Below are 8,220 nucleotides of genomic sequence, written 5' to 3' on the forward strand. Positions count from 1 at the left end.
GCTTTAATCCCGAACTCAGGTGACTAGGCCAAAGATGCAGTACACATCCCACCTCCGCCCCCCTTGTTGATTTCAGGATGCTGCTGGGATGGCACCCATACAGTTTCCTTCCCCAAAGCTGTCTGCTGAGACTCTCCAGTTTGATGAGACAACAGCAAAGTTGAATTAAAGCCCTCAGTAATCACGAGGTTTCCTTGTTCTGGGAAAGGAGCAAACTCCCGTTGCTCTGGGGAGTTTGGGAGAAGAGGAAGAATCACCATTTCCCTGCAGGAACTAGCAGGTTTGTTTTAGCAATTCAGGCATGTTTGTAAGGAGAAATGGCAAGACATTGTGCCCTGCCCACTGCAGGCAGAGGAGGAGATCCCAAAGGCAGCCTTGTCATGCTGCATGCCACTGCCCCAGACATCAGGTGTAAAGACCCCCCCATGAATAAGTGCTCAGTAAGTAATGATCCTCACTTGGCCTGAGGAAAGAGCCGGCAACTTTGCAGTATGTTTCACCCTCCTTTTTTCCAAACTAACTTGTTCCAGCCCTTTTCAGGGGGAGGATACGGCCATAGGTAGACCATGAATCAGTCCAACAACGATGCATTCACAGTTATTTTGAGAAACCAGCTGTTTGCATGTCACACCGTTCCTCGTGTCCAAAAAGAGCCAACAAGGACAGTGGAGAAAAATAATACTGCCCTGTGATGTGATGCAGTTAAAGGTCGGATATGATCTGGTCCGATTTCCTGTGATTCTCTGCTGCCGGCGAGCCCGTGTGGATCCCAGGACAACGCTGCCGGCCGCCAGCACATGAACAATGGCCGGTGCACCCATCCCGTGCCAGCAAAGAGCCCTATCAGATCCTGCAAGGAAAGAGGGGGCTGGCCGGGCTCCTGCAGCTCCCAGATATGGCTGTGCATTGTCTGGAGCGTTTATTTCCATCCAGTTTGGCAGCCAAAGTCCTTGGGATACTTGGGTGAGGCAAATTCTGTTGTGTAAGACTTCCATTTTCCTTCCTCTTCTTCCTTTTAAACAAAGCCATTATCACTGCCCTGATCTTACTGCTGAAGAGGACAAAGGGGAGGCTCACACTGCATGTGAAAACCCTTCCCAGCACACTCAGCCCCTCCACTCATCACCTGAGAGCCGTGACAGCAAGGAGCACATGAAGCAGGCGGCTCCAGAGGCCACTAGGCTGCATTCTTGGAGCACTTTTGGAAAAGTCTGTGGCTTCTTTGGAAAGATCAAAAAGAAGAAAACTATTCCAGCGCAGCAAAGTCCTAGCTAAGAGGTGATGGACAACAGACAGATGGTCCACGTGGATTTGCAGTGATACGAAGAAGGAGAGAAATCACAGGTCTCCAGCCACCAAAGAGGGGATAAAATGGTCTGGCTGGGGGCACCTGGAGGATACCTTGCAGAGGAAAATTTAACAGGAGCACTGGGTCACCTCTTCAGGGCCAGGCCAGCTTCTTCAGGAAGGAGCAGCAGCACATCGCTGGAGGTATTTCAGAACAGCTTTGGCCAAGGCCCAAGGCAAGAGACTTTCCAGACCCCTAATCCAGCATCAGAAGAGCATGAGCTAAATACCACTCAGAGAAAAGACACTTTCAGGAATGTGCTCTTGCACAGGTAATTGGTGCAGGCAGTTTCTCTGCTTGGCTGTACCTCTGCCTGTTCCTGGGAGTGAAGATGCTCGTTAGCTGGAGCAGGCACTAGCATGGTGTATGCACACATTGTCGGAGAACACAGACCAACCCATTTTTCCATCTTAAACTCCTCAGATGCTTTCGCTCATCTGGAGCTGCTGTTTTGTTCATCACTCCTCTTCCAGCATGTTCCCAGAGTGTACTCAGCCCTTACTAATTAAAGCAAGGGTAAGGAGAGGCAGTGATCTGTGAGTGGAGCAGACATGCAGAAGCATGGATGCTGTGAGTCAGGGAATGCTCCTTGCCAATTCTTCACATATGCTTTTGTATTCACTCATTGTTTGACTGTTTTACTTTTTTTTTCCCAAAGAGTTAAGCAGATAGATGGGAGTATCCAGTGGATGTGCCACAAGTACACTGAGCCTTAGAAAATCCACTCCATACCTTGGTGGGAAAGCTCTTCGAAGGAGAGCAGAGGTGGGAAGGACTTGCTCTGCTAGCAGCAAGTGTGGGGAGAGAACTGGAAGGCAGATGAAGAACTAAGTGGGAGACCAGTGGCTTGTCTGATGCAAACCACAAAGTCCATAAAAACCAAAGGTTTATCATGGTTGGAATAAATTCTGTTGCCTGTGGTGAGAAGCTGCATCAGCTTCTGTCCTGGGAACTAAACAGTGCCATAAGGAGTGCTGGCTGGAGATGGGCTTTGCACAGGAGTCTCTTGTGCTCTCAAATAACATTCTCAGTGAGGCAGAGGATGGTCTTCAGCACCCTCTAGAGCTTCTGGACATCGCTCGGTCATCTTTCCTGCTGCCATCCTTCTGCAAGAGCATCTTTGGGTTCCTCTGAGCTCACTCTGTGCTGATGTCCACATCGCTGCAGCAATGCCCAAGTCACCACACAGCAGAAGTAGCTGCTGAGCCTCAGCCCCACAGTCAGGGTGTAGCCTGAAGTCTGCACACATTGCTGCAAGGGACTTCAGAGTCCCCTCCTTCTGTGAGGTGGCCCCTGAGGCCACAGAGTGGGCCAGGGGGCTCTTATCTCCAGCATGGACCAGGACCTGTGCCTGTGCCCATCTGCAAAGCATCCCTGACAGTAGGTGAGAAGGGGTCCATGTCATGAACCCCCCCAGTCAAAGGTGAAATGAAGGAGAAGAGGCACACGGTATCCTAGAAGCCCAGCAAAACTTCACATGAAGGTCTTCTTTGGGTACCTCATCTGCAAAAGACATTATAGCTTAATGTAAACCCCCACACGTGATCCTCCGACTGGCCAACTCTGGTGACACTTAAAATGCACGTGCAGAGAGAAGAACACATGGAGACATGACGGGGAGAAATTAAGGTTGAGACTAAGTGTAACAGAACAGACACCTCGGATACGATCAGTATCTCCTTTAATACTGAGTATTTCTGCCTCACAAATGTCTCATCATTTCAGGCGGGCACAAGGTTTTGCCGGCAGGATTGTTCACGTGAAGCAGCTGGACACAGGCACCACTCCTTGGTTACATTTGTGCAGAGCTCTGTAAAATGCTTTAACAGACTAGAATAAAAAGCCCCATTTTCCTCAAAATGAGGGATTCATGGTGTTATTAACACTCCCTTATCACTGCTGTCGCTGCAGAAGCACATGCACCTCATCATCTGCTGCTTGCCAGGGAGAGAACAAGCCATCGTCCCACACTTCACTGCAGAAAAGTGCCTGCTAACATTATCTGCACATGCATTAAACAGGTGGAGAGAGATGCCAACGTACAGATATGGCATTAAACTCAGCCAGGGAGAGGCGGGTGCTGTGCTCAGTTACAAGTGGGCGTGTGAAAGCAGAGCAATATACCTAAATAATATTCCACTGTCACTGGTTTTCTACCCATCCCATTTCTGGTTTCTCTCAGCAGCCATGGGAAAAAGCTTGAGGCCACCCAGCATGCAAATGCAGCACACAAGGGCAGCTAAAGGGATCTCATCCAAGCTGGATGATTTTCTGAAAGTAGGTATGAACCAAGCTTCTGGTTTTTTCCAAGCTGCTTGGAAAAAACACAATCTGGCTCAGGCCCTTGCTCTGCAACTCAACTCAAACCTCAGCTGATACAAGCTGAAAATGTTTGGTTTGCTCTCACTTAGACACATCCAATAGCCTCTCTCCCACAGAAGCTTTGTTTTCATCTCAAATAGCAAGGTGCAATGAGAAAAGTCTTTGCTCTGGCACTGCGGTTTTGGTTCAAGCAGAGCCAGAAAGCACAGGAAATCTCAGGGGAAGGGAGATCTTTCAAAGTTTTCCAACCTAATCTTCAAACCAAAGAACTGTGCAATACATCTAGATGAGCTGCTTGAAAGGCTCAAAACTTGCAGACCCTCTTGAGACTCATCATGAGCTCTTCCGAAGCCTTGCCTGATATTGTGTGAGAAGTGGCCTGAGGACCAGCTTCTGACTGAGGAATATGGCGCAGCTCCACCAACTCCATTTAAGCCACACCAGACGGCCTCTTCAGAGTCATTAAGACTTTCTAAATACCACAGAAATGCCAGAACATGCATCCAAGTGTAGTGAATACATCAGCATTGGCCAAGCTCAGTACAGCCTTTGCAAGTATGATGCTCAGGCACAGATGTTACACCAGTATTAAGCTTCCAAGGGTTGGCTGAGAGCTGTGTGCTTTGGTACGGGTGCAAAACTACTGCCACAGCTACCAAAGAATGAAAGGTCAGGGACCCCTGCCACAGTCTGATGGTACAAACAAGGATGAAAAACAACCTGACCACACAGTTTACCACACAGCATGTGGTATTTATCCACGAGGATGAATTACTCTGGTACAGCAGCAGGCAAAAAAAATCTCCAAGAATGGATCAAATGAGCCACATGCAGATCTGGCTGTTTCCGTCCCAGACAGGCCAGTAATTGCACATGGCTTTAACCTGGGAGTTTTGCAAGCCCATCAGCAGCGGGGTTCTTCTAGCAACACTCTGGTGCCAAGCTCTGTGGCCCAGAAGATACAAGACAGTAAGTGATCCCAAATGCCCTATTACATCCCAGATCCGCCTACTTCACACTTTTCCTGCCAGGAGATGCTCAGCTGCTCACTGCACAGATTATCCCGTGTGACCTCAGCATCCAAACTTAGCTACACAAGCCTGCTTGGAGGTTATCACAGAACTGTTGTACCACTCGCTCCCTGCTCCTTCCCAGCCTCAGCTCCTCCTTCGCAGCACTCATGTGCCAACAGCACCAGGAGCACTGAAGCTCCCACCTCTGCCAGGAAACTCTCTGCTGCTACTTGTAAACAGAAAATCATAGCATTCATCAGTGCAGAGTGAGCAGAAATGCTCTTTAAAGCAAATAAAAAGCTTAAACTGCACAGAATTTCCTGTACCAGCTTAGCTTTCTATATCCTAAAGCAGGAAGGATTTGCATTTTCCTTCCAAAAGGCTGGATGCAATGGGAGAAACACTCAATGGGCACCCATGAAGCTCAGAGGAGCCCTGGGCATAGCCTGTCTGCCTGGTGAGGTTGAGTCTGACTTGTCCTCAAAGGCATCTTGGCTGAATGGAGTGATACACAGCCACCATGGACATCAACCCTAAAAAACCCCTAGGGAAAGTGAAAAGCCTTGGGAACAGGCTAAGGGGGACAGCACTCCTCCTGCCCCAGGGCAGATGGGTGAAATGGGACCTAGTGAGCCAGCTCCATCTGCAATTCCTCTATAGGAATGAAAAAAACAGGAGAAAGAACCCTAAGAATGTGAGACACAGAAACAGAGCTGTTTCTAAACAGGATGCTTTTAAAGCCTTCCAGGAGGCATGTGCTGGTTCTTTAATCCCCATCAGTTCATTTATACCTAGTAACTTTTTACTACTGCCTTATTACATCAGGGCCTACAGGGACAGAAGATGGTGGTGGGAGAGACTCAGGAAGTTGGAAATTTCAGGGAGATGTAGCGGATGAGATATAGATCCTTTCTGTCACCAGCTCTACCAGACTTCAGATTTGGGTAAAACACTCAGATGCTTGAATACTTCTTTAAGCTTGTGCAACCCCCCAAGCCAACAAAACTGGCTAGAAATACGGCTGCAGGAGCTCACTGGAGATCCCATCTCCCTTCTGCTTTCAGTCAGGCCAGAAATACCAGCGGAAGAGCTGGTGTCATCAGTGGTGAGAATGCCAAGAGAGTCTTTCATCTGCTGCCCAAAGGTTTGTCACTCCTTTGCGCACTCCTTGTTTTGCAGGTGGGTTTCTCCAGGGCATGAGGATGGGGTTCATGCTGTCTGATGCCCAACAAGGCACAGCATCTCTCTGGTTTACAGCCTCTGCTCCTCTCTTCTGCTTCAGGAATTCTGCAGGTATAACTGAGCCAGAGTCACGTTCAGCCAAACCTCTGGCACAATCGAAGAGTAAGGAGGGTTGTAAATGTTATTAATGCTACACACACGCACTAGACAGGGAACAAATTCCTCTGAAAAGTGTATTCAATTCAACTGGCATTGTGTGGAGTTCCTTGTCAGTTCAGCCATCTTATGGAGTAAAGAACACTTCCACCTAGGGCACAAGGCATCAGGAGGATGTGAAGGAGAAAAACTTGCTTGCAAAATGCAATTCTTTTTGTCTTTTCTTTGAGTCATTTGTGTGATCTGCCTGGTGGAATGCAAAGTCAGCCAGAAAGCTATTAGCAAAGGAAGATCTTTGTGAAGCAGGTAATGTGTCCTAGGTGGAACAAGCCCACTCAGCCCACCAGAGGACCACAGGCAGAAAAGTTACCCTGCAAAAATGAGTCAAGTTCAAATTAGTGGCAATTTCCAGAATGTCTATTCCTTTACCTAAATGCATCAATGCTCAGATTCTGCCTACCCCCACTTCTGTACATCACAAGGAATAGCTGCAGCTAAGGATCAGCACTGAAGCTCCATCCTGGAGAAAGGGCAATTGCGGTACTAAGCTCCCAGACGCCTGCAAGAGTCTTTGGGTACAGAAATAAAATACTATTTTGGTACTGAAAAAAGGGAGAAGTATGTGAGAAGGATGCATAGAAAAAAGTAGAGACAATTGGGAAAGAAAGAGGAATGGGATAAAGTCAGAAAAGTAAGGAAAGACAAGAGAGGAGGAAATATTCAGCAGCAGAAGTGAACAGAAAAGAAAACGTGAGAAAAGCCAAGTCTCTTACAGGCAGCGGCTTTTCCCCCTAAGCCCAGCAGTACTGCTCAGACGTCTCCTTCCCCCTTGCCGAGAAGCAGGAATGCCTTTTCCCACTAGCACCATTTTGTTCTTGCCCTGGTTTTTCCTCAACTGCTTTGTTCTTTCTCCTTACAAGCTCTCGCTGAGGGTAAGCGTTAATTCTTTCCAGGTGCTCATGTCTCGCCATCCTGCCGTTCCCGTGCAGCTCCCGCTCAGCTTTCCCCAGGCAGACTGCTTCACCTCCCCGTGGGGCAGCACCCCGGGGGCCCTGCAAACAGACTGCTATTCCCAACCAGGAAAGAATCATACCTACATGTTGCTTTGGGTTGCAGCACTCCACTGTATTGTGACTGCTTTCCCATGGGGAGATTTGTGTTCTGAGAGAGCATGCTTTGCACCCACCACAGAATGGGATCTCAGCCCCAGAGTTCTGGGTGCTGGCAATCAGATCCTGGCAGTGGGGTTGCAAAGCCTGTTGGGTTCTGCTTGCAGCCCAAAACCAGTGTGGACTCTTTCCCTTCTGCAGAGGTGAAGCCCAGTGCCAGGGCAGCTTGGCAGATCCAGGGGGAGGTTTCTGTGAAACTTATCCAACAGCAAAACTCCTAATGTGCTTCAAAACCAGGCTGGAGATCTCAGGAGGTGAGAAGTCAGCTCTGTGCTCCAGGTAAGCACACTTGTAGGAGCTCTGCACTTACGGAAGAAGCTCAGAAGAAGCAGAGAAGTGATGTCAGACCAGAAAATAACATCAATTTTGGTTAAATGCTTTGGTATCTCAGTAAAAACTGTTTGAAGGGAACGAATGGTTGCTCAGGTTGTGGGCAGCAGTTCAGGACACTCACAAACAGATTCCTATGACTCTAATAAAAAGAAGCCCAACTCAAATCACAAGTGCTGGTCCACGATATAAAATCCATGGAGCCAGCAGGCAGGTGACACACAGGGTTGTGTCCTTCTACCCACCCAAAAGGGCTCAGAAGACCCCACTGGTGTACAGGGTGCAGAAGGCTGCCCAGAGCTCAGCAGAGCCTTCTACTATCAGTGTATCTAAACATTTGGAAAGGAAGCACAATACAAAGATCACTTAAACATCTCATCAGCTGAGCACCTGACAAAGCCAGGCAAGAGGTCTGCCAGCAAGTTGGGGTCTTAATGTGTTTGCAATTCATGAGCCTCCTGCTTAGCTCCTAGCAAGCCAGCAAGACCAGGATTCAAAGGTGAAATACCTGCATCTGTTCCCATGATGTCTGCTGCTTAGTGCAAACGTTTATGTTTCTCGGCATATAAAATAAATAGGCCCATGTTCCAGGGAAGTCTGTGAGTGCAATGGCAGGTACGCTTTATGATGTGTTAGCATCACTCCCAGCACACAGTTCTAGGGCTGGGGGAAAAGGGAGCAGAGCCTCCTTGCAAAGCAA

The sequence above is a fragment of the Pezoporus flaviventris genome, unplaced genomic scaffold, assembly GCF_033815535.1.
Source record: "Pezoporus flaviventris isolate CSIRO_AGI_PZ_B2104156 unplaced genomic scaffold, CSIRO_AGI_Pfla_v1 ptg000005l, whole genome shotgun sequence".
NCBI classification, from domain to species: domain Eukaryota; kingdom Metazoa; phylum Chordata; class Aves; order Psittaciformes; family Psittacidae; genus Pezoporus; species Pezoporus flaviventris.